We start from the raw sequence: 26,914 nt of genomic DNA on the forward strand, positions 1-26,914 counted from the left end.
AAGGCTCAGCACAGACTCGGCAGTAAGAGTGTTTCCTGGTGTTTGGAAACTTCTCTCTTTTTAAGACTCCCTTCCCGGGATGGAGCTCTGTCCCTACCTATTTATCTCTTTTTTTGTCTTTTATATTTTTCCCTACCTCCTTTCGAAGATAATGGGCTGCTTTTCTGGGTGCCTGATGTCCTCTGCCAGCATTCAGAAGTTGTTTTGTGGATTTTACTCAGCGTTTAAATGTTCTTTTGATGAATTTGTGGGGGAGAAGGTGGTCTCCCCATCCTATTCCTCCACCATCTTTAATAATTCTTTTTAAAATGTTGAGCCTAACTTGTATTTTTTTTCATTTTTATTGAAGTATAATTAACATATTAGTTTCAGGTGTATGACATAATGATTCAATATTTGTATATATACAAAATGATCACCATAAAAAACCTGCATTCTTGAGATAAATCCTACTTTCTCATGATATATTATCATTTGGTTTATTGTGGATGGACTTCTAAAAATATTTTATTGCAGATTTTTCAGTATATTCCTGAGTGATATTTGTAATTTTCCTTTCTTTTTGATGTTATTTACAGGTTTTACTATGAGATCCTATTCTCTATTTTACTTTACTCTCCAGCTACCTCATCAGTACTCAAAGGAGATAAAAAGCTGATTATCTCCTGTTTCTCTCTTGCCAGGATATATTAATTCCTAGGCTAATGTAAAAAAAAAAAAAAAAACAACAAAAAACTACAAACTTGAATTTGCTGGCTTAAAATAACAAGTATTTATTCTCTCTCTAGGTCACACATCTAAATAAGGCATCAGTGGGGTTGCACTCCCTCCAAAGTCTCTAGAGGAGAATCCTTCCTTCCCTCTTCTGGCTTCTGGTAGATCCAAATGTTCTCAAACTTCTGGCTATGTAACTCCAGTTTCTGCCTCTGTCTACACATGCCTTTGCATCTATGTCTATGTCCTGTCTTCTGTCTCTTAAAAGGGATTAAATTTAAGGCCCACCCTGACAGTTGTGATCTCATTTCAAGAACCTTAATGTAATGTTATCTGGAAGAGAAAAAAGCATACCTTTTTGGGGGGACCACCATGGAACCCATCATACATGTGTTTAAAAAGGAACACTGTTTATGTGTATTCAGTTTTAAGCCCAAAGACTAGAGAATGTGTATATTCTTTACTGGAAGAAATGTAGTTAATACAAAAGATCTCAGTGAGTCAAGGATAAAGTCACTTAAAGCATTAGTTCAGGTCCTCTGAGAAAAGGAAGTTGAGAGATAATTAAGTGCAAGAGTTTTATTAGGAAAACATCTATGAAGGAAATGACAAGAGAGACAGAATAGATGAGGAAGTGCTGACCTGTGAAGAAAAAAGGTAAGGAAGGAGGATTGGGTCAGCAGTGTCTCAGATTGCAAATAGTTGTCAGAAAAGTTTCATCCAAGTTGACTGGAGAATCTTTGAGCCAAAATTACATCAAAACCATTTTACATATTAGAGGACTGGGTGTTTCTTAGTCATCGGCTGAGAGCCGCCCATTGGAAGTGAGATGATAGGGAAGACATTCCACTTTGAGTGAAATGTATTTTGGCTTTCCAGAGGTGGGTAGTCAAATACGACTGCAGGGAAAGAGGTATCCTATATAAAGCTCCACTGCATTAGAGGGAGACGAACAGATGGGGATATTTATAATAATGTTCTAATTTTTTAAAGTCTGTTTTGCATTTCATTTAAAGAACGTTTAAATGGCTCAGTGGTTTCTCACCGGTAGTGAATTTAGACTATGAAGTATACATTATGAAGTATGTATGAAGTATACATTAGATTGTATCTGTTGGAATCTTTTTTAAGGTCTCCTTATCTCTCAGCAGTGGCTTTGCAGAATTTTCTCAACATCTCCCCTCCCCTGCCCACCTGCTCAGGAACTTTATTTGACTTACTAGTCTTACAAGCTGTTTGTTTGTTGATTGTTATTCATGCCACTGTGCACATGGAAAGTCAATAGGCATGCTCTCTTCCCCAAAGACCCAAGGCATTTGGCCCTGACAGATTATGATAGCATATTATATTTAAAGCAGATACCTATTTCTGACAAGTATTTAAAAATAAATTTACACTTCAGTCAAAGCTCACAGTCATGCTGACAAAATTGTTCATCCCAAGAAAGTGAAATGTTTCTCTCTCTCTCTCTCTCTCTCTCTCTCTCTCTCTCTCTCTCTCCATATTGATTTAATCTGCACTCAGGACATAGGGAAAACAAAAGGGTGAGGTGGGTACCTCTTGGGAGAGCTATTTCTAGCAGAGACAGCAACTTCAGTATTGAAAATCGAGTATCATAATAGCTAGCACAGCGTTTTGCTCCCTGGGTAACCAGCCCTCTCCAAGTATTCTATAACATTTAGATTCCTTTTGTGGATTTGTACCTCTCCTGCCTTGTTGCACTCAAAAAGCTTGTATTTACAGATTGAAAGGAGAGAAAGGAATTAGAATCATTGTGTTTTGTCAGTAGATAAGTCATAGTGAATGAAATGTGGGAAATTATTCCAACTTTTTGAACAAGAAAATTAATTTATAAAATATGTGACTTAGAAATCTGTTACTTGGTAGACTTAAACATATAGAAGCAATTAAAGATGTAAAAATGTATTTAGTATTTTAATCATGAAAGCTTTATCAATCCCATCAACAAACAGATCATGCCGAACCATTTGTTGTCTTTTACCATAAGCAAGGGGGTCACCATTTATAGCACAGTCACTTGATACATTATCTCTGCTATGTTTGCTATATGATACTAATTTTTAATTTAAAAGAGACTTGAGTTCTCAAGTTTTTTTCTGTTGTCACTACCAGGCCATTTGTATAGCTTACCATATATAAAAATATTGCTAAAAAATGAAAAATCATACTAGAAGGCCCTTGCTTATTGTTTGCCATGATGATGACTTTTTTATGTTCGCCATGGATCTTTAATTTAAAAAAATACAACTAGACCATGCAAGACTTCAAAGTTGTGGTACTTTAAATATCCCTTTGATCAAGAGAAGAGTTAAGTTGTGCCTACCTTTCATACTCTCTAAACACTGACACGGCGGCTCCTTTCTCCTGTCTGGCTTCCAGTTGGATTCAGACAATGGTAAGCAACAAAAACAGTCAGAGGATGAGAGTTAAGAGATTGAGAGCACTTACTTTGCTTCCTTGTGCCCATCTTGCTGTAATTTGCTGTCCTGTCCTTTGGTCCTTCTTCCAGAGCTCAGCTCTTTTTGCTCTCATGACACATCAGGCCTAGAAATGATGATGGGTTCTTGCCTCCCAATAGGTCTTTAATCCTCCATACACTTGTGAAAATAGTCCCTTAATTGAATTCAGTCCAGTTAAACAGTTTTGGGTCTTTCACTTTCTAACCATGGTACTGCTTAATATAGTGTCAATAGTGGCCCCAGGAAACAAGCCTCATACTTGAGAACATGGTATTGGTTGGATCATATATTTAGTGAACTCACAGAAGAAATACCCATTATCTACAGTATGCCCTGAGCATCACAATTAATTAAGGAACTGAGTGCTGAACAGCAAGGTGCTGTAAGATCAAGAGGCTTCAGCAGTGAGTTGCCATGTCAAAGGTGATTGCAAAATTAAGGAAGTTGGATAACTTTTATTACACTGGGAATGTTACAAAAAGAAAAAGATATGATTAGAAACTTGGCCTTCCAATTCAAAGCACAGGTAGAAAATCAGAAGAACTCTATGGTGAATAAGAATTGTGTAATCTGTATGACTCCAGGATAAACAAGTTTGAAGATCCTGTCCCCAAACCTGATTGTATGGATTGCAGAGTTGTAATACCTATTAAATATGCAATTTTACCATGTCTCTTGTGCAAAAACAGCACTTCTCAAAATTTGGTCTGGGAACCACTGGAGATCTTTAAGATATACAGGGGGATTCTGAGGTCTAAACTATTTTCATTATAAAACAAAGATGGTATTTGCTGTAATTCCAAGTCTCTAAGCTTTCAGTGGAACCTGGTATAAGTTACATTAAGTGAGATAAAATCACCACTCTTAAAGTTAATGGAAAATGTTTGATCAGATCAGATCAGATCAGTCGCTCAGTCGTGTCCAACTCTTTGTGACCCCATGAATCACAGCACGCCAGGCCTCCCTGTCCATCACCAACTCCCAGAGTTCACTCAGACTCACGTCCATTGAGTCAGTGATGCCATCCAGCCATCTCATCCTCTGTCGTCCCCTTCTCCTCCTGCCCCCAATCCCTCCCAGCATCAGAGTCTTTTCTAATGAATCAACTTTTCGCATGAGGTGGCCAAAGTACTGGAGTTTCAGCTTTAGCATCATTCCTTCCAAAGAAATCCCAGTGCTGATCTCCTTCAGAATGGACTGCTTGGATCTCCTTGCAGGCCAAGGGACTCTCAAGAGTCTTCTCCAACACCACAGTTCAAAAGCATCAATTCTTCGGTGCTCAGCCTTCTTCACAGTCCAACTCTCACATCCATACATGACCACAGGAAAAACCATAGCCTTGACTAGACGAACCTTTGTTGGCAAAGTAATGTCTCTGCTTTTGAATATGCTATCTAGGTTGGTCATAACTTTCCTTCCAAGGAGTAAGTGTCTTTTAATTTCATGGCTGCAGTCACCATCTGCAGTGATTCTGGAGCCCAGAAAAATAAAGTCTGACACTGTTTCCACTGTTTCCCCATCTATTTCCCATGAAGTGGTGGGACCGGATGCCTTGATCTTCGTTTTCTGAATGTTGAGCTTGAAGCCAAGTTTTTCACTCTCCACTTTCACTTTCATCAAGAGGCTTTTGAGTTCCTCTTCACTTTCTGCCATAAGGGTGGTGTCATCTGCATATCTGAGGTTATTGATATTTCTCCCGGAAATCTTGATTCCAGCTTGTGTTTCTTCTAGTCCAGCGTTTCTCATGATGTACTCTGCAGAGAAGTTAAATAAACAGGGTGACAATATACAGCCTTGATGTACTCCTTTTCCTATTTGGAACCAGTCTGTTGTTCCATGTCCAGTTCTAACTGTTGCTTCCTGACCTGCATATAGGTTTCTCAAGAGGCAGATCAGGTGGTCTGGTATTCCCATCTCTTGAAGAATTTTCCACAGTTTATTGTGATGCACACAGTCAAAGGCTTTGGCATAGTCAAGAAAGCAGAAATAGATGTTTTTCTGGAACTCTCTTGCCTTTTCCATGATCCAGCGGATGTTGGCAATTTGATCTCTGGTTCCTCTGCCTTTTTTAAAACCAGCTTGAACATCAGGAAGTTCACAGTTCACGTATTGCTAAAGCCTGGCTTGGAGAATTTTGAGCATTACTTTACTAGCATGTGAGATGAGTGCAATTGTGAGGTAGTTTGATATATTGTACTTGGTTGCTTCAGTCATGTTTGACTATCCACAATTCCGTGGACTGTAGCCCACCAGGCTCCTCTATCCATGGGATTCTTTAGGCAAGAATATTAGAGTGGGTTGCTGTTTCCTTCTTCAGGGAATCTGACCAACCCAGGGATTGAACTCATGTCTCTTATATCTCCTGCATTGGCAGGCATGTTCTTAACCACTGAGCTACCTTAAAGAACAATTTGGTTTGAATTTGAAATGTTAAATATATAAAAAAAGTATTCTATGCACTAAACTGTCATTGGATATATCAATAACTTGTCCAAAGGTAAAGGGACCTTGAGACAAAAAGTTTGAGAACCATTGGCACTAACATATGGGCACTTGTTTCCCTTGTGTTAAGCACTAGTTAAGGACTGAGTTCCTGAGGCATGTGATGAGAACATTTAGATAGATTTAGATGCTGCTGATAATTAAAAGGTTCAAATTTGCTTGAAGCTTCTTTGCCAGTGAAAGCTGCCCTTCACCCAGTATCTGAGGAAACTAAACTTCCATTGCAAAAATACCTTTTCATTACTGTTCGAAGAAGTTACCTGCATAAGTCAAAGACAAATACTGTGTGTTTTCACTTATATGTGGAATCTAAAAAATAGAACAGAAATAGACTCACATAGAGAGAGCACAAACTAAGGTTTAACAGAGGGGAGAAGGGTAAGGGGATGGGCAAAATAGGTGAAGGGGTTTAAGAGGTACAAACTACTAGGTACGAAATAAATAATTTACAAGGATATAATGTATAACACAGAAAATATAGTCAATGTTTTATAACAACTTTGGAGTGTATTCCATTAAAATAACAAATTACCATGTCGCATATCTGAAATAATACTGTTAAGCCAAATATACTTCAATAAAAGATAATTAGAAATTTTTAAGAGAAACAAAAATAGAAATTGTCTGCAGAGAATGACTGTTCTCAGCAACAGCCTCCCCCTTGCCTGACGCACACATATTCAGATACTTCTTATTCTCTTGAGACTTATTCCAACGGTTTTATTTCAGCATAGTTCAGAAAGGTAAGAATGAGGTTTCTTTCAGGAAGAGACAGTGGATACACTAAAGATGCAGCATCTCACAAACTGCATCAGTATAGAGGAATGGGGAGCATGGACAGGAAGGTATCCTGAGGATGTAACAGTAAGGAGAATGAAGTATTAGGTGGATCAGGCTAAACTTATTAATATGAATATGTCAATCCAGAATTCAAGATTGAACTAAAGACCACCTAATAGTGACCTTAAAGGTCCTTGTACTTTAAGCTTGAACATAGTCTTGGCTGCAGTAAAATTAGGATGAAATATCCTAGATACAGTAGAAGAAGTAGTATAACCCTCAAGGTGATAAGACTGATGGAGTGGATCCATTTCTATAGCTTGTTCAGCCACACCCTAACTATTTCCAATGAGAGGACTCAGAACCCTCCCTTTACCAAGGCATTTGAGAATTCATATAATGAAAGGAACATCAGCATCCAGAAAAGCTCTCAGTATCATCTGACCTTTGTATCTGGAGATGAAGGACAAGTTGTCACCATACAGTTGGTCTCCCTGGCATCAAAGAGAATAATGGCCATGGAAGTAGGACTAAAGGCCATGCTTGAGCTGGGTGGCCAAGGACGTGCTCCCTCCCCAAGGCTTTTCTGGCCACCACTACTGATTATCCAATTTCCTTTGAGTAAAACTAATTCTTGGTTCCTGATAAAGCGTGTTTCCCAGGTGGCCCACAGCTACTCAGTGTCAGATTGATTACACAGACCATTTTCATCAAATTTAGTGTTACAGAAATTTTTTTGTTGTTTAGTCACTCAATTGTATCCAACTCTTTGTGACCCCATGGACCTCAACTTACATTTCTTTAAGTTACTTTAAATTTAGTAGGGATATCATACTATGAAATCTTTACTTTTACAATGTGCTCCATTACCTTAAGACATATGAGCCATGTGCTTGGGCTTAGTTGCTTCAGTCGTGTCCAGCTCTTTGTGACCCTGTGGACTGTAGCCTGCCAGGTTCCTCTATCCATGGGATTCTCCAGGCAAGTATATTTGAGTGGGTTGTTATGCCCTCCAGGGCATCTTTCCCAACCCAGTGATCAAACCCATGTCTCTTACATCTCCTGCATTGGCAGGTAGGTTCTTTATCACGGTCACCACCTGGGAAGCCCATCTGAGCCATAGAACCATGAAATTTCCTACTGGAGTCTCGTTAATGGCCCTAGCCATGGAATATCATCCTGTGAATTATTGATTGTAGGATGTAAACTGACAGCAAATTATCATGGTTCCCCATTAGAATGAATTCTTGGGTCTGGAAACTAATTAATATTACCCTTGATGCATTATTGGTTGACTTTTCTTCTCTTAAGGAGACGATGAAGACAACAGCAAAATAACAGAGGTTAGAGAGAATGATTTTGGTCCATTATTTCTCTTCTTTCTCTCACTGCTTCATGAGGTTTTTGGCACTGGCTGTTCCTATACACATTGTTTAGTTGCTAAGTCATGTCCAACTCTTTGGCGATGCCATGGACTCTAGTCTGCCAGGCTCCTCTGTCCATGGGATTTCCCAGCAAGAAGACTGGAGTGGGTTGCCAAGTGCTGATCTTCCAGACCCAGGAATTGAACCTGGATCTCCCACATTGCAGACAGATTCGTAACTGTCTGAGCCACCATGAAATTAAATCAGGTGGCTCCTGTTTATAGTTCCAGTTCTCACCGGGCTCTGGCAACTCCATGCTGTTTCTTTCCATTTTCCAATAATGGCAACAGCTCCCCCAATTCCTGCCTGCAAGTAGTCCTTGATACTTAACCTTTGTTAGTTTATCTCAGAACTCTGCCTACACCTCTGTAGATAATTCCTGAAATGAATCTTTACTTAGAACCTTCTAGTGCTCCATCTGTTTCCTCCCCTGGCTTTAATTAATAGAATGAGGAACGATGTTAGGTACACTATGTTTATAATTTGGAATCACATACATAACCCATCTTGAATGAAATTAAATGTAGCAGAAGAAATAAAGCATGGCTTACACATAAAGCTATAATAAAATTCTTAAAAGTAATTCTAACAGATATGGGTATTTAGATGTGGCAGAAAGTATTTACACATTTTAGAAAACAGGAGACTTCAGACATTTGAATAGGACATAGAAATACTGTTCTAATTTACACTTGTGTTGAGTAGGTGTAGGGGTGAGGAATCATCCAGATGGAGCACCTGTGTGAGCAAATGCTTGGAGAAGAGCTAGTGTGATTCAAAGCTTAGTTGAGTTGACTAGACCACAACTGGGAGATAAAAGATTAGTGTGGAATATATTGGAATTTAAATAGCATGGATTTAACATATATTATGTTAAGGAACGGAGAAGGCAATGGCACCCCACTCCAGTACTTTTGCCTGGAGAATCCCATGGATAGAGGAGCCTGGTGGGCTGCAGTCCATGGGGTCGTTAAGAGTCAGACACAACTTCACTTTCACTTTTCCCTTTCATGTGTTGGAGAAGGAAATGGCAATCCACTCCAGTGTTCTTGCCTGGAGAATCCCAGGGACGGGGGAGCCTGGTGGGCTTCAGTCCATGGGGTCACACGGAGTTGGACACGACTGAAGCAACTTAGCAGCAGCAGCAGCAGCATGTTAAAAAAGACTTGAAAAAAGACTTTTCCAAGATAATGGAAAGAATGATATATGATTTTCTTTCACTTTTATTTTAATTTCAGAAAAGGAGAATGATAATTATCCTTTGGAGTTCATTTTGTGAAGCACTGTTAGGAAAAATATGTACAACTTTCTTTCATCCATTTGCAAATTATGTTAGAACCTATCTTCTCAAACAGCATCATTTCAAGTCATCTGTTTTTACTGACAAAAGTGCTGAGGACAATGGAAATAATATTGGTTTACCCATTCATATAAAAAATGAGAAAATATTTTCATGGATTTTTTCATAATCCTTTTTTTATGATACATTGTGAAAGATATTTAAGTTCTCTTCCTTTGTAGCTCAAGGCACCATGATAATAAATAGAGAATTATCATGTAATACATGAAGATGATTTTTTTCCTAAATAAGGAAGAAAAGCATAAAATAGAGAATCATGTTGCCCATAACAACCAAATGGTAAATTATTATTGCTGGGTGATTTTTCGAAAATTTAATAAGAGAGATAATGAAGAAATTGCATTGAACTGTGCTTTTAACTATTTTTTTGAACTCCTTAGGTGGTGATACAAAGTATTTCTCCCAATTGTTTACTCTCAAAAGATAACCAGGTCTTTTTGCTCTCAAGGGTCACATATTCCTTATTCAGGAAATGGATTTTGATGCTTCCAGGGCTTGTGTTTGTCTGTGTGAGCCATTTACATCTTCATCTTTCAGATAGTCAGCATGTGCTATAATTGTATTAAGAGGCTCAGGGAGCAAATTACAGTAACCTAAGAATTATTGGCACGGAGAAGGCAATGGCCCCCCACTCCAGTACTCTTGCCTGGAAAATCCTACAGATGGAGGAGCCTGGTAGGCTGCAGTCCATGGGGTCACTAGGAGTCGGACACAACTGAGCGACTTCACTTTCACTTTTTACTTTCATGCACTGGAGAAGGAAATGGCAACCCACTCCAGTGTTCTTGCCTAGAGAATCCCAGGGACGGGGGAGCCTGGTGGGCTGCCGTCTATGGGGTCGCACAGAGTCGGTTGGACATGACTGAAGCAACTTAGCAGCAGCAGCAAGAATTATTGGAGGAAGGCATGACCAACCCACTCCAGTATTCTTGCCTGGAGAATCTCATGGACAGAGGTGCATGGGCAGGCTACAGTCCATAGGGTCACAAAGAATCGAACGTGATTGAAATGACTTAGCACTCACGGATGAGTTGTACACGTTTGTAGGACCTAGGGGAGAGGTGGGAAGTTTTGAAACCTCTACTTTAGTCTCAGTTAGTGCTCAGAAAATGAGAGGACCACAGAGGCAAGGGCAAGGCAGTAAAAACAAAGACCTCCTGAGCCTAGATCACAGGTCTCAAGGCTAACAGAAGAGTAAGGGTGTCTGAACCATCTTATGTGTCTGTCTCATACAAATTTCAAATATTCAGCTGGTGGGTTGTGTGACCCCTTGACCACAGCATCCAATCCAGACAAGTTTTCAACATGAAACACAAAGAATAATGAGAAAGCAAAAGGATAAAATAGTCTCATGTCCACATCAGACAGTATACATTTATAATATTTTTCTTAATTATTTAAGAGCTCCATCCTAAGTATTTATCAGAATTATGCTGATTTAAAGTTATTCTCAGGTGATAAGTAATGTATCAAATATTTTTTAAAAACTCAAGTTTTACAAATAATGGAAAAGCCTTGTAACAGTTGAAAAGTAAAACTGTAGAATAACAAATCTAATTCCAGGCATGAAGGCAAGAAGCAAAAAGGCAATGAACTTTTACAAAGTGCATGCATATTACAGCTTCTGAAAGAAGTAAACAAATCTAGAGGAATATGTGTGAGTCAGTAGATGAAGCCACAAACAAAAGATACCTCCTGTACTTAAAGGAAAATGAGCCAAACAACTTCACTTTCAAGGTTAAATGGTAAAAGATTAAAAAAAAAAAAAAAAAACCCTCCATTTTGCAACATGTGGTGAATCAAATCTCTAGAGCAGCACTTCTCAAACTTCAGTGTTCCTGTTAATCACCTGGGGAATTTTTAAGATGAGCTTCTGACTCAGCAGGTCTGAGATGGGATCTGAGACTCTACATATGTAACAATTTCCTAGATGCTGCCAGTGTGATAGTCTATGGAAGAACAGATTCAATGCCGATTACCTGTGACTGTAACAGGAGCCAGGCTATAGTCATACTAGATTTCAAGCACACTGGCATGAGCTAGAAGTGTTCTGCTACTGAAAATGTCATCTCATAAATTTGTAGTCTGCCTTAAATTTTTTACCCTCAGAAAATGAAGACAAGAATAGTAATAACAGTTAACTTTTTATTTAGCTTTTGGTGTATGTCATGCATTGATTTGAATGCTTTACATTTATTTCATTTAATCTTTGTAACAACCTTTAACAAGATAGAAAATTTGACTTCTACAGATGAATAATAAACAAGAGAATAGGAAAGTAGCTTAAATAAATACATTCCCATGTATGTGGAAATGGAGTTCTGCATTAGTATCAGGTCGAAGCAATCTTACTACCAGAAATTCAGATAAAAACAGACATGGTCCTGGTAATATATCAAATATTTAACCTGAGCTTATAGTATGAGTTCCTTGTGAAACCAAAGTAAAAGACCTGTATTACGTGTGTTATGGGATGTTAGATATAGCATAGAACAGGAACAGGAAAAATGTAATGCTTAGATCAAAGGCGTGACATTTCCATTGTACTCTGTTCTAGTTAGAACATATTTATTATAATTTATTGTTAAGTCTGAGGGCCAGAAATTAGAATCATGAACAAAATGGTGTACAGGCAGAGAGAGTAAAGCAAATTTTAAAGTGACTGAAAAAAAAAAAAAAGACTTAAATGTGTTACAGTCACTCAGCCTTGAGGATAATCCTTTGGCAACATATCAATAATAAACTGGTTCAAGTTTTGATTCTAGAGAGTGAAGTAAATCCACCAAACTTTCAGAGATTTTGAATCTTTCTGAGGGATTTTTTGTTTCCCTGATTATCTCTTACTCCAACTTGTGTTTTTCCTGAATTATAAGTTCCCATTTCTGATTCTGTTTTATGAGACTCTTACGCTATTTCTATAATACTTTGCCTATAACTGGCCACCATGCCTTCCCTTTAATTTCCTAAAGTACCATTAACACAAGGCTGTTGTGTAGAAAAACTTCTCATTCTGAGGGATTGAGGATTATTTCAGCATTCAAAAATGTATGCTGTGTTCTCCCTCTGGGCATTTTAACATAAGGGGAAAAATAAAATATATAAATGATTTCAAATTGAATTCATTTTGGTTTTGAATAGATAAACCAAGTGTAGGGACATAATTTAAAGATGAACGAAGATATGATATGAAGAATAATTCTTCCCATTCCATTTCCCAGATTACAATCCTGTTGCCCAGATGCAATCCCCATTATCTTTTTCTTGTATGTTTTTCCAGAAGTAATTTTACTTGAAGATTTTGAAAAATGGCATACTTAATTCTTTAAGATTATGTTCTTTGAATAATCATTTCTTTAAAGATTGCTTTAAGCACATCCTTAGCCTGCCTTTTGGATAAGACGACACTGGTCAGAGCCCAGCCTTGAAAACAACCTAGAACTCGCGTTTGACCTAACTATTCAAGTCATTTTGCCATTCCTAAAGAAGAAATATGTCAATGGACATTTCTGTCTTTCTCCTTGATATCTATACCTTCGCTTGGGGTTCTTCTTTTCTAACTCATTCAGAATCCCCTCTTTTCAAGAGAGCCTCCCTTAGCCATCAAATCCTTTGTCTCTCAGTCTGCCAGTTTAAATTTCCAAATATTTTGTTATACAGAGCAATTTAACTACTCTTGTCTACTGTTTCTTCCTGTTGGCTCTTCCCAAGGAGGACTGACCTTGCATAAACAAGAACAACACAATTCTCTTCCTAAGAGGACTGTTTATTGCCTCTTAGGTAACCTCTCAAACAGCAGCCATCTTTTAAAGTAACTCTCCATTCCCCACCTCCTAGCAACTCGGTTATTTTCCTTCCTTGGTAAAAATTGTCAAGTCACTGGATAGCTTCAAGAACACAAATTCTTTCCCCAATGACACAAAGGAGGGGAGGACAACATATTTAACAGGAGCCTAAGGACACTAGGCTTTTAACTACCCGGGGTGGGATCTTCCTTAGGCAATGAATGTGCACGCCCGTGGGCGTGGCCTGTGCTCAGTACAGTGAGAACAGAGGGGAGAAGAACAAATTTCTTCTCTATCTCTGAGGTCACACTTCAGCTCTCCCGTTCAAATACTTCAGGACAATAATTTAAGAAAAGGAATTCTAATTCAAAGAAAATATCTAGCCGAGCTCGTGTAACAGGAACTGGGAAGCTCTCATCTGCTCAAAGGTTAATAGTATAGGTTTCTTGTTGTCATTCAGTCACTAAGTCATGTCTGACTCTTCATGATCCCATGGACTATAGCCCGCCAAGCTCCTCTGTCCATGGGATTTCCCAGGCAAGGATCCTACAGTGGGTTGCCATTTCCTCCTGCAGGGAACATTCCCAACCCAGAGATTGAACCTGCGTCTCTCTTGGGTCTCCTGCATTGAGGGGCAGATTCTCCACCACTAGCACCACCTGGAAGCCCCTATCTCCCAGAGTTTGCTCAAATTGATGTCCTTTGTGTTGGTGAGGCTATCTATCCATCTCATCTCTGCTGCCCTCTTCTTTTGTCTTCAAAGGCAAAGGTTTAGAAGTAGCACAGGTTTAGTTCAGTTCAGTTCAGTCACTCAGTCATATGCAACTCTTTGCGACCCCATGAATCGCAGCACACCAGGACTCCCTGTCCAACACCAACACCCGGAGTTCACTCAGACTCGCATCCATCGAGTCAGTGATGCCATCCAGCCATCTCATGCTCTGTCGTCCCCTTTTCTTCCTGCCCCCAATCCCTCCCAGCATCAGAGTCTTTTCCAGTGAGTCAACTCTTCACATGAGGTGCCCAAAGTACTGGAGTTTCAGCTTTAGCATCATTCCTTCCAAAGAACACCCAAGGCTGATCTCCTTCAGGATGGACTGGTTGGATCTCCTTGCAGTCCAAGGGACTCTCAAGAGCCTTCTCCAACATCACAGTTCAAAAGCATCAATTCTTCAGTGCTCAGCTTTCTTCACAGTCCAACTCTCATATCCATACATGACCACTGGAAAAACCATAGCCTTGACTAGATGGACCTTTGTTGACAAAGTAATGTCTCTGCTTTTGAATATGCTATCTAGGTTGGTCATAACTTTCCTTCCGAGGAGTAAGCGTCTTTTAATTTCATGGCTGCAGTCACCATCTGCAGTGATTTTGGAGCCCCCAAAAAATAAAATCTGACACTGTTTCCACTGTTTCCCCATCTATTTGCCATGAAGTGATGGGACCAGATGCCATGATCTTCGTTTTCTGAATGTTGGGCTTTAAGCCAACCTTTTCACTCTCCTCTTTCACTTTCTCAAGAGGCTTTTTTGTTCCTTTTCACTTTCTGCCATAAGGGTGGTGTCATCTGCATATCTGAGGTTATTTATATTTCTCCCGGCAATCTTGATTCCAGCTTGTGATTCTTCCAGCCCAGCATTTCTCATGATGTCCTCTGCATAGAAGTTAAATAAGCAGGGTGACAGTATACAGCTTTGATGTACTCCTTTTCCTATTTGGAACCAGTCTGTTGTTCCATGTCCAGTTCTAACTGTTGCTTCCTGACCTGCATATAGGTTTCTCAAGAGTCAGGTCAGGTGGTCTAGTATTCCCATCTCTTTCAGAATTTTCCACAGTTTATTGTGATCCACACAGTCAAAGGCTTTGGCATAATCAAGAAAGCAGAAATAGATGTTTCTCTGGAACTCTCTTGCTTTTTCAATGAACCAGCCAATGTTGGCAATTTGATCTCTGGTTCCTCTGCCTTTTCTAAAACCAGCTTGAACATCTGGAAGTTCACAGTTCGCATATTGGTGAAGCCTGGTTTGCAGAATTTTGAGCATTACATTACTAGCATGTGAGATGAGTGCAATTGTGTGGTAGTTTGAGCATTCTTTGGCATTGCCTTTCTTTGGGATTGGAATGAAAACTGACCTTTTCCAGTCCTGTGGCCACTGCTGAGTTTTCCAAATTTGCTGGCATATTGAGTGCAGCACTTGCACAGCATCATCTTTCATGATTTGAAATAGCTCAACTGGAATTCCATCACCTCCACTAGCTTTGGAATATGAAGTTAAGTGGACCTTTTTTAAGGTCCACTTAACTTCACATTCCAGGATATCTGGCTCTAGGTGAGTGATCACACCATCGTGATTATCTTGGTCATGAAGATCTTTTTGTACAGTTCTTCTGTGTATTCTTGCCACCTCTTCTTAATATCTTCTGCTTCTGTTAGGTCCATACCATTTCTGTCCTTTATTGAGCCCATCTTTGCATGAAATGTTCCCTTTTTTTTGAAGAGATCTCTGGTCTTTCCTATTCTGTTGTTTTCCTCTTTTTCTTTGCATTGATAGCTGAGGAAGGCTTTCTTATCTCTCCTTGCTCTTCTTTGGAACTCTGCATTCAGATGCTTATATCTCTCCTTTTCTCAGCACAGGTTAGATGTGGCCAAAGAAGGTAAATGGATTACTCATATTTGTCAGCACATTTCTTCTACCCTTCATCCACTTGCCACCTAAGTGAGGAAAAAATTGCCAACAGAAATTAAGCTGCCCACATTCTAAGATACTAGTAAATCAAATCCAACAAGCTATAAAAAATAATTTTAAATAGTTAATTAGATTTTACCCCCAAATAAAGATAATGTCTCATTGAATAAATATTAAACAATAAGAAATTACATTAATAGAAATTAATCACATTAATAGCTTAAAAGAGAAAATATATCACCTTAAAGATGACTGAATTAATCAAACTTAGCACTCATTTCTTTTTTAAAATATTTATTTTAAAATAAAAATAATAAACTCATTAAAGATTAACAGATTATGTTTATAGAAATAGCTATGTTCATGGGAAATAGATGGGGAAACAGTAGAAACAGTGTCAGACTTTATTTTTTTGGACTGTAAAATCACTGCAGATGGTGACTGCAGCCATGAAATTAAAAGACGCTTACTCCTTGGGAGGAAAGTTATGACCAACCTAGATAGCATATTGAAAAGCAGAGACATTACTTTGCCAACAAAGGTTCGTCTAGTCAAGGCTATGGTTTTTCCAGTGGTCATGTATGGATATGAGATTTGGACTGTGAAGAAAACTGAGCGCCAAAAAATTGATGCTTTTGAACTGTGGTATTGGAGAAGACTCTTGAGAGTCCCTCGGACTGCAAGGAGATCCAACCAGTCCATTCTGAAGGAGATCAGCCCTGAGATTTCTTTGGAAGGAATGATGCTAAAGCTGAAACTCCAGTACTTTGGCCACCTCATGCGAAGAGTTGACTCATTGGAAAAGACTCTGATGCTGGGAGGGATTGGGGGCAGGAGGAGAAGGGGAAGACAGAGGATGAGATTCCTGGATGGTATCACTGACTCGATGGACGTGAGTCTGAGTGAACTCCAGGAGTTGGTTTTGGACAGGGAAGCCTGGTGTGCTGCGATTCATGGGGTCGCAAAGAGTCAGACACGACTGAGCGACTGAACTGAACTGATATTCCAAAACAAATAATAGAAGAGTGGAATGCCTTTGTATTTTTGCAAATCTTTTTAAAGCCTGGCTTATGGGATACAATTAAATTCTTGTATCTGCTTCAGCATTCATTTTATGCAATATGTTACTTTAAACAAAATATATGAAAAAAATGTGGCCTCACATAGGTATATAGTTAGAGAAGAAAGGACTTTTTAAGACCCATGAAAAGGCTTGTGAGTGTCACTTCAGTCGTGTCCAACTCTTTGTGACTCTTAGACTGTAGCCCACCAGGTTCCTCTGTCCTTGGGATTCTCCAGGCAAGAATACTGTAGTGGGTTGCCATGCCCTCCTCCAGGGAAAGGGCTTGTGAGACCCTCTCATTCCCTCAAATCGTATTTGAGAATTAATGCCCTAGAGAGTCTGTATTTAAATCTTATTAAAATTGATTTAGCAACATTAATTCTGTATTAAATGAATCAAAACTTATAGGTCAGGAACTGAAAATTCTTTGCAAAAGTTCTGATAAATAGCAGACTGTTTTTAACATAAACTTATAGTCAAACTAGTAAGTGCTATAAAACTTGGAGATGCCTTTAAATAGTTATGTAAGTAGATAATATAATAATCTGTGTTAATGAGCTGTTCTAGGTCTTTGGTGCACCAACTGTAAACTGAAACCTTCTTTATTGATATAATGTATGTATCTATCTGTGTGTGTATGTGTTTTAGATATATCTAAGGCACTATTTGTGGGAAAATTTCCTCTTAAATCTTAATCTCTGTGACTTAATGTTTTTAATTTAAATGATCTCATAGTTTTTCTTTTCATAAAAATGCACAAAGAGGGTTTAGTTAACAGGATAAAGATTTTAAAACAATATAGAATATTGGGTTGACTGAAAAGTTTTTTGGGTTTTTCCCTGATATATTGCAAACTTTTTGGCCAACTGTATATATTGTGTATGTGTCATTGAGTTCAGTTGCTCAGTCTGACTCTTTGTGACCCCATGGACTGCAGCATACCAGGCTTTTCTGTCCTTCACCATCTCCTGGAGCTTGCTCAAAACTCATGTCCATTGAGTCAGTTATGCCGTCCAATCATCTCGTCCTCTGTCGTCCCCTTCTCCTCCTGTCTTCAGTCTTTCCCAGCATCAGGGTCTTTTCTAATGTGTCGACTCTTTGCATCAGGTGGCCAAAGAATTAGAGCTTCAGTTGCAGCGTCAGTCCTTCTAATGAATATTCAGGATAATTTCCTTCAGGATTAACTAGTTTGATCTCCTTGCAGTCCAAGGGACTCTCAGAGTCTTCTCCAGCAACACAGTTCAAATCATCAATTATTCGGTGCTCAGTTTTGTTTAAGGTCCAACTCTCATATCCATACATGACTACTCAAAAAAAACATAACTGACTATATGGACCTTTGTCAGCAAAGTAATGTTATCTGCTTTTTAATATGCTATCTAGGTTTGTCATAGCTTTTCTTCCAAGGAGCAAGTGTCTTTTAATTTCATGGCTGCAGTCATCATCTGCAGTGATTTTAGAACCCAAGAAAATAAAGCCTGTCACTGTTTCCATTGTTTCCTCATCTATTTGCCATGAAGTGATGGGACCAGATGCCATGATCTTAGTTTCTTGAATGTTGAGTTTTAAGTCAGCATTTTCACTCTCTTCTTTCACTTTCATCAAGAGGCTCTTTAGTTCCTCTTCACTTTCTGCCATAAGGGTGATGTCATCTGCGTATCTGAGGTTGTTGATATTTCTCCCAGAAATCCTGATTCCAGCTTATGCTTCTTCCAGTCCAGCATTTTGCCTGATGTACTCTGCATATAAGTTAAATAAGCAGGGTGACAATATACACCCATGATGCACTCCTTTTCCAATTTGGAAGCAATCCATTGTTCCATGTCCATTTCTAACTGTTGCTTCTGGAATGCATACAGATTTCTCAGGAGGCAGATAAGATGGTCTGTTATTCCCATCTCTTGAAGAATTGTACACAGTTTGTTGTGATCCACACAGTCAAAGGATTTAGTGTAGTCAATGATACAGAAGTAGATATTTTTCTGGAATTCTCTTGCTTTATCTATGATCCAACGGATATTGGCAATTTGATCTCTGGTTCCTCTGCCTTTTCTAAATCCAGCTTGAACATCTGGACGTTCACAGTTCACATACTGTTGAAGCCTGGCTTGGAGAATTTTGAGTGTTACCTTGCTAACGTGTGAAATGATTTCAGTTGTGCAGTAGTTTGAACATTCTTTAGCATTACCTTTTTTGGGGGTTGGAATAAAAGCTGATCTTTGCCAGTTCTGTGGCCACTGCTGAGTTTTCCAAATGTGCTGGCGCTTGAGTGCAGCACTTTTACATCATCATCTTTTAGGATTTGAAATAGTTCAGTTGGAATTCCATCATCTCCACTTGCTTTGTTGGTCGTGATGTTTCCTAAGGCCCTCTTGACTTCACACTCCAAGATGTCTGGCTCTAGGTGTTTGATCACACCATTGTGGATATCTGGGTCATTAAAATCTTTTTTTGTATAGTTCTTCTGTGTATTCTTGCCACCTCTTGTTAATATCTTCTGCTCTTGTTAGGTCCATACTGTTTCTCTCCTTTATTTTCCCCATCTTTGCATGTGTATGTGTATATGTAAGTATATAATATATGTGTGTGTGTGTACATATGTTGAGTGGACAGTATAAAGTTGAAAAAGTATATTATGATTACTTTTTTTCTTTAATGAATTTACTATATATATCCACTAATGTCAAGAGAAGTCTCCAATGACTGGGCAGATATTCCTCCACACATGTCTAGCCCAGGGGCTGGGAGTCTTCTGGAGCAGGAAGGTGCTCTGGATTTGAAAGGAGGTTAACCATTTGGGAGTTTTGTTTGTAACATACCATAAATTCAGAGAGAATAGCAAAAGGTTTGAAACACCGGAGATATATGGGTCTTGAATCAGATTAGAGGGTAAATAGAGCACAAGGGATAAAAGCTGGGGCCTTGACTTGCAGGTAGTGAATGACATAAACAGAGGTAGACTCAGTGGAATTTTCCTGATGGTCTCTTTAAAGAGTATAAAAGATAGGTTCTAATTACAACTTCCTTGTCAAATTGCAACTTTTCGCTCAAGAAAATTCTAGTGATGAAGTAGATAATATGGACCAAGGGAGTTGTGCCAGGAGCATTTAGAGGTTCATGGACCCTCACACCACTGTAGTGATGAACAAGGTTCAGCTAGCAGAGGGACAGCTACTCTGATGGAGATGTATTTAGAAAAATATGTTCCATCATAAATGATCAGATTTTTATCATTTCAATAGAAATATATTCAGTTTATTATTTTTTTATCCTCTCTATAACCCACAGTTTCATATTTGAAGATAATGTAAATCTCATTGGAGACATTAATCACTGGACCCGTTATAATTTCTTCCCACCACATTTACTTCTGTTATCTTATTTTAGGCTTTTTGATCTTTTGGATCAAACAGTTCTGCAAATTGCTATCAAGTCAGCAGAACCTGATTACAGCTCGTTGGAAATCAAAATTTCAGCATTTCATATATGAGGTGAATATTATGACTAATTCTGATTCATTTCAGATGCTTCTGAATTTTAATTTAATGTAAATTAAAATAATTTAAATCAAGTCTGCTGTTAGGTTTTAAATTTAATTTAATTTTAAATTCCTTACTTAGATGGTTTTCAATTTCAATTCAGAATTTTGATTTATCACAAATAAAATTAAATTAATTTTAAAATTCAGATTTCTTTCAGAGTCAGTCTGAATAAAAAGCATTTATTTTGATCTGTGATTTCAACTCAAAGAGTAGACTAATTAAAATTACTCTTTTTTATTATATCATTCTTTCTCACCCTCCCATGGCTTACCAGGTGCCAAAATAGGAGAGTAGTTTGCCTAGGTCCAATAAGGAGGGTAAGTGTTATAATCCAAAATCAGTAATAAACTAAACATCAGTCTTACTTTTAATGTCACAGTGCACCAGAAATTCTTTAAAAAATTGATTCTTAAAAAGTGATAAGTTATTCTTCTCTGATAAAAGCTCTAAACAATGGTATTGGTTTTCCATTTTAATAAGATAAATATAAAAACCTGAGATTAGCATATTTTATTACTCATCTTTTCAAAAACATTTTATATATCAGCTTATTTGGAGAATTGCCAGTTATATGTGGACTCAACAAACATACTCATCTAGAGTCTAAGCTTATAATGGTTTAGAACCATTCAAATTAACTTTGGTTGTAATTCCTGTCTCCAACCCCAGTTGATAGTGTGCATTCCTAAATGTAAAGATGAAATTCAAAACAAACAATGGGAGTTACTGTAAAAATGAAAAAAATTTTGGGTCACTTCAGTTAAGCCATTCTATGTGACCACTTGGTTATTTCTTATATATATAATTAAAACAATGAAAGAGAGTACAAGATCCAAGATGTAATATTTTTATTTGGTAAATATCAGTTTAAAATTGTTTTTAATATTTCAGTAATAAAATATTAAATTTGAATAATGTCTTTTAAAATTAAAACTACTTTTTAAAAATCACTGCTCTTTTTAATTATTAAACCGTACTGTTATTATTCATCACTATAACAGACCAAAATATAGATGTAATTTTTTCTCATTTTATTAAAAAAAAATCATTAGTGTAATTAAGAAGTATTAATCTAATACTTTGCTTTTCCTTTTTGTACTGTGATATTATTGTTTGTCTTATTATGGCATTGCTTTATATACACATATGTATTTCAACAGAAGAAGACTTTTACTGCCTTCTCAAGCCATTATTTTGTTAATTTCGTGTCATGATTGTTACTGAAAATAATTTTATTATAAAATGAGGATTCTAAAAACTGATCTGCCCACCCCCAGTCCTCCCAACCCCCACCCAGTATTAAATACACTAGGAATACCATTTTGTTTATCCATCTCTTTCTCCTTCTTCCCTCAAACCCAGTTTATGAGGCTTTGTGTCTACTTTGGTGACTCTTCTGGATCTAGAATAATTCTGCAGCATATCTTGGGTGCTCAGTGATCATTTATTATAGAGTAGCACCATATTATTCTAATTTTCTTGATCAAAAAATATATTGGATTATTTTATGAGGATGAAAGAACAATTAAATTCCTATAATGCTTGTTATGGGTTATAATATAATTTGGGATTCAAATTTACTTAAATGTAATTATAAGAAAAATCTGTGTTTGCTTTGGTAGCACATGTGCTGAAAAGAAAAATCTATAAAATTTTGTTTAAAGAATAGAGTTGGCTGAGTAGAAAAAATTGTAAAGAAAGAGCATTAGGAAAAAAAATTACTATTTTACTCTGTAAACTGAGGAGCTATAACAAATTTCCCAAATATGTGACTATTCATATATTAAAGAGACTGTTATTGGATTCACACACTTAAGTTTAAGTTTTGTTGTTGCTGAGTTGAACAAATAGTTGGATATTTCTCTGTACTCTAAAAACTAAGGCCAGCTTTATGACTGCAGCACCATATCCATCACTGGAAGTGAATCACATGGACAGAAGCCCCAGACACAAGTACCTTTAACACTGCTTTTAAGGTGAACTCCATTTATCTGTATCCTCTACAAGCAAGGACTCGGGAGACAGCAACTTTGATCTGAATAGCATTTCTGCCACTTAACAGTGTGATCTTGCAAGTTACTTAGCCTCTCATTGGGGGGAAAAATATTATCCATATTAAGTGGATTAATATATATAAACTACTTAGAGCATTTTAATATATGTAAAGCACTTGGAACAACATATAAATGCTTACTATGTTATTATTTCAACAAGCAAAATCATTACTATATTGATTCTTTATATTGTCAATTCTTTATTTTAACCCTGTGAAATATGACTAAATCGATTAATCATCCTAATTTCCTGAAATAGAACACTGAATCTTAGAAAACTAAATGATTTTCTTCAGGTTGGTGAAACAGAGTTAGAAAAAATATTTTCACTCTTTCCAGTTGTTTGGAGGGTTTGCTTTAATATTAAGAAGCATCTTACTTAGTTCCTCTTTTGCAAAACCAATTGTATAACCTGTAATTGTTAGGCTTTTTCTGGTTACAGTCTGTGACTCGTGGATATGGACAAGTACTGCAATAAAATAAAGAGAATTGTTTTGTAACATGGTACTTGTTGAGACGATGATATTCCTAAGAAAATATCAAGACTGATTCCAAAAAGATTGGGGCAAGGACAACAGAACATAATGTTTTTAAAAGAATATACCCAAGGCTACCTCTCAGGCACAAAATGACTAATCATCTTTTCTTCTGAGTAATTTCTGTCTTTTTACCAATGATATCCTCATTCTCTCTTCACAGTCTCACATTATAAACATAAATAAGACACTGAATTGCTGAACTGCCCCCAGTTCTTGATAGCATCCCATCCAAATCAGCCCTTATCCCTTCTTAGAATCATGTAGCACAAGTCTAAACCTTATCAGCGTCACTCTAATGCCTCATTCTTATGATATGTATCTTATCCTGGCAGTAAGTCAATAAACCTCGTTTTTTTCTTTTTTTTAGAGCTATAGATGTGTTCCCTGAGATCTGTAGTCTGTGGGCCTTAAATTGTACTTTCTCTCAAAGAATATAAATAGCTATAGCAGAGACTTGTGCACAGGTATACACACACACACACACATATACTTTTAATCTCTGTGTCTTTATACTAACTATACTATGTTCTATAATTGACCATAACCAGTCATTAACTGGCTATGAAGCAGGGAAGTTAGAAAAGACAGTATTTTGTCTGTACTAAAGTGACTTCAATAGATCATAGTTTGTCTTTAAAAGTATACTCTGTTAAATGCCTCAGAGAAAGAGAGAGCTTTTACTCTGATTGCACTGCCCAGCAGCCTATAAATCATCTAGGAGATTAAATAAGAAATAACTTTTCTTTGTTTCTAGATTTATTTTTGCTTTAAAAATTACTGCTGGAACATCAACCATGGAAAAATGATAAACCAAGATTGTAAAATTTATATATACTCAATTATTGTGTAGGCAGACTATGAGCATGCATGGTATTATTTAGGAATGCACAGATTCATATTTTATGAAAACAGTTAATTTTAGAATTGATAGTCTGTCACACTAGGAAGGATGCTGCCAGTACTCCTGACTTCCTTCTTTTTCCTTTGTGGTTCTTCTTGACACAAGCATGCACAATAGTCAAGGAAAATTTTGGTTCATGAAAAAAAATGTATACAAACAGCCGTTGCAGTCTAGTTTAAATAATATATTTGATTAAGAGTGCCATTTAATGATTCTTTTACTCTATTTTCTATTTCTCTCTTGAGTTTCTGGTTTGTTTTTGCTTTTATGTTTTATTAGGAATTTCTCTAAAGTGCTTACACTTTTAGAGTAATCCATAGGCTGAGCTCATCCACACTCTTGATACCTAGTGAAAATCACACAGGTCTGTAAACATTCAAGAATAGAGGTTAAAAAAAAAAGAATAAAGAGGTAATTTTGGCCACAACACATTGAAGAATTCAAAATTGAGATGAATACCTCTAACCCATCACCACTTGTTCTAAACTCTGCCCATTTCCCCCATGTAACACTTTTATTTGCATTTTTGCTGTATTTGACGATTGAGCAGTGGTGTCAGGGTGGTGGGCTCACCACACTGTGAAATGAAATTCCAGAACATGCTAATCCCTCCATTAGATAAGCCCTCTGAGGTAACAAGGCTTGTAATTCTATTATGAATACTGATCAGGTTATTACTTAGGTCGATGCACAACTTACTCGAGCTTTATTGAATTTTAATCTGCTTTTTCCCTTCCAGCTGTTAAACAAAGCTGCACAGTAGGCCTGTATTTCTCTCTGAGAACTGCTGTAAAACTGAGAAAAATATCCACTGGCAACAGGAGGAACAAGGACCCATTATTTTTAAGTGTTGGCATTAAAGCTGGACGTGAAAAAGCCTCATCACTTTAATAAGTCAGAAGCTGAGTGAGCAACATTTTTTTTTTTAGTAACTAATATTTTTATTGAATGAAAGAATCTTTAACTTCTACAGTGCTTTACAATATTCACAAGTTTCCCATGATTTCATATATACTTATTTTTTCATATTACCACTGAACTCTCTTACAGTTCTTTTAGATTTATACCTTTTTTGGTAACATTTTTGAACCTCAGTGATTTATCATCAGTCTAGATTCTAGAACTAGGACCAGATGACTCAGAAGCAATCACAAAGGATGCCTGGAAGCAGGGGACTGAGAGAGGAACCCAGCCAACTTGGCATATAATGTTCTCACAGTGTACACAGTTACATAAATTAGAATACTAATTTTACTATTATTGGATCATATTTTAAGTTTTAAATAATGTCCCCTGTAACCATTACACATTGTTTTTTAATCAGGCAGACTGTAATTCATTAAAAAAGGCACATTAGAAACTATTATGCCTTTTCTTTACCAGGGACTATTTGAAGTTCAGGGTTAAAACATAGAGGAATAGAATTCTTTTGAAATAATAATAATAAAGTGGAGATGGGGCTAAGAGTCAACATGAAAACATAAATTAAAACAATTCTATGAGAACATTAAATAGTTTTAAATTTTAGATTTCAATTTTTCAGCTGAAATAGAGGTCATATTTTAAATTCTCTTTGTTTATTCATTATCTTTCCTTATTTGCAAAAGACTTAGTTGTGATGTGCCATGGAATTAATACTCAGGAATTTATGCAACACACATGAAGTATCTTCTGTGTGCCAGGAAGAGGCTAGAATAGTATCCAGTAGAAATATGTTCCAAATATATATGTGCCCTTGATTGTGGCAAAACCACATTCTGCAAAGTCAGAATTCTTTTCAATGTTCTAGAGAGCTTCTTATTTATTAATGTGTTGCCAACTGCTTCAAGTCTCAGCTTAAATAGCTGCCCCAAGAGGCCTTCTCTGCGTTGGCAACCTTTATGAATTAGAACTTCACTGTTACTTAATATGTCAGTTCTCTGCTTCCTTCTTGGGTGTGTGTGTTAGTTGCTCAGTTGTGTCTGACTCTTAGCGACCCCATGGGTTGTAGCCCACCAGGCTCCTCTGTCCATGGAATTGTCTAAGCAAGAATACTGGAGTAAGTTGCCATTCCCTTCTCCAGGGGATCTTCCCAACCCAGGGATCGAATGTGGGTCTCCCTCACTGCAAGCAGATTCTCTACCATTTGAGCCACCAGGGAAGTGCCACCTGAGAAGCCCACTTCCTTCACTGATGGTACCAATATCTTCAAGCATTTATTTAGTTTCAATTTTTCCTTTTACTTTCTCTCTGCTCACTGTAGTGCAAGCTTCTTGAGATCAGGGGCCAAATCTGTGTTACTTAACACTGTAACTCTTGCATTAGACCCTGCCCCAAAGCAAGTTTAGTTCATCTTCACCGAAGGTTTTAACAAAATTTTAGACTTGATCTTAACATTATTTTCAACTTCTTAATACCATGATGGAATTTTAAATTTACTTTTATTTCACTTGTGTTGAGTCACAACCAGAATAGGAAGTAAGGAAGAAAGGTAATATCTGTAAAATGTTTCTACATACTACTACTCCTCTTAAATAACAAAATTAATAAACTTTATTCATAATCAGAAATATTCACTATAGAAAACTCAAAGATCAGAAGAAAATTTTCACACTTTTTATTTTGAAATAATTATAGATTCTCAAGAAATTATGAAGATAGTACATGCTCAGCTACCCTTCACCCATTCTCCCCAGTTTCATATTTTATATTATATACCTATAGTGTAGTATCAAGCTGAGGAAGTGAACACTGGCACAATAAGTGCAGATTGTCCAATAGCATGTATTCACATGTGTAGATTCATGTGAGTTAACACTACGACCAAAATACAGAACCATTCCATCACCACAGAGATCTCTTTCATGTCACCCGTTAATAGTAGTCACATTCACCCTCCTCCCTACGGCCATTCCTAAGCACTGCTGTGTTTTCTGTCCCTATGTAATTTTGATATTGTACAAATGGAATAATATAATATAGAGAAATTTCAAGATTGGCTCTTTCACTCATTATAATGGCCTTGAGATGCATCCAGATAGCTGATACATCATTAGATTGTTTCTTTTTATTGCTGTGTAGTATCCACTGTATGGGTATAACATGGT

The 26,914-nt window shown here is 37.3% G+C and overlaps 1 long non-coding RNA gene across 2 annotated transcripts in view; it reads left to right on the forward strand.

Annotated features, from left to right (window-relative positions):
• The window catches only part of LOC129659054 (uncharacterized), an 86,959-nt gene that overhangs the window by 14,951 nt on the left and 45,094 nt on the right, over positions 1-26,914 (forward strand). Inside the window, exons 2-4 of one of the 2 annotated variants that reach the window (XR_008717767.1) lie at positions 20,180-20,283; positions 20,609-20,651; positions 22,236-23,150. The exons of the other annotated variant lie outside the window; for it this stretch is intronic. This is a non-coding gene — a long non-coding RNA (uncharacterized LOC129659054). Of the gene's footprint in view, positions 1-20,179; positions 20,284-20,608; positions 20,652-22,235; positions 23,151-26,914 lie in introns of those variants that run through there. 2 annotated transcript variants of the gene reach the window in all.

Source organism: Bubalus kerabau, chromosome 8, assembly GCF_029407905.1.
Source record: "Bubalus kerabau isolate K-KA32 ecotype Philippines breed swamp buffalo chromosome 8, PCC_UOA_SB_1v2, whole genome shotgun sequence".
NCBI lineage: Eukaryota > Metazoa > Chordata > Mammalia > Artiodactyla > Bovidae > Bubalus > Bubalus kerabau.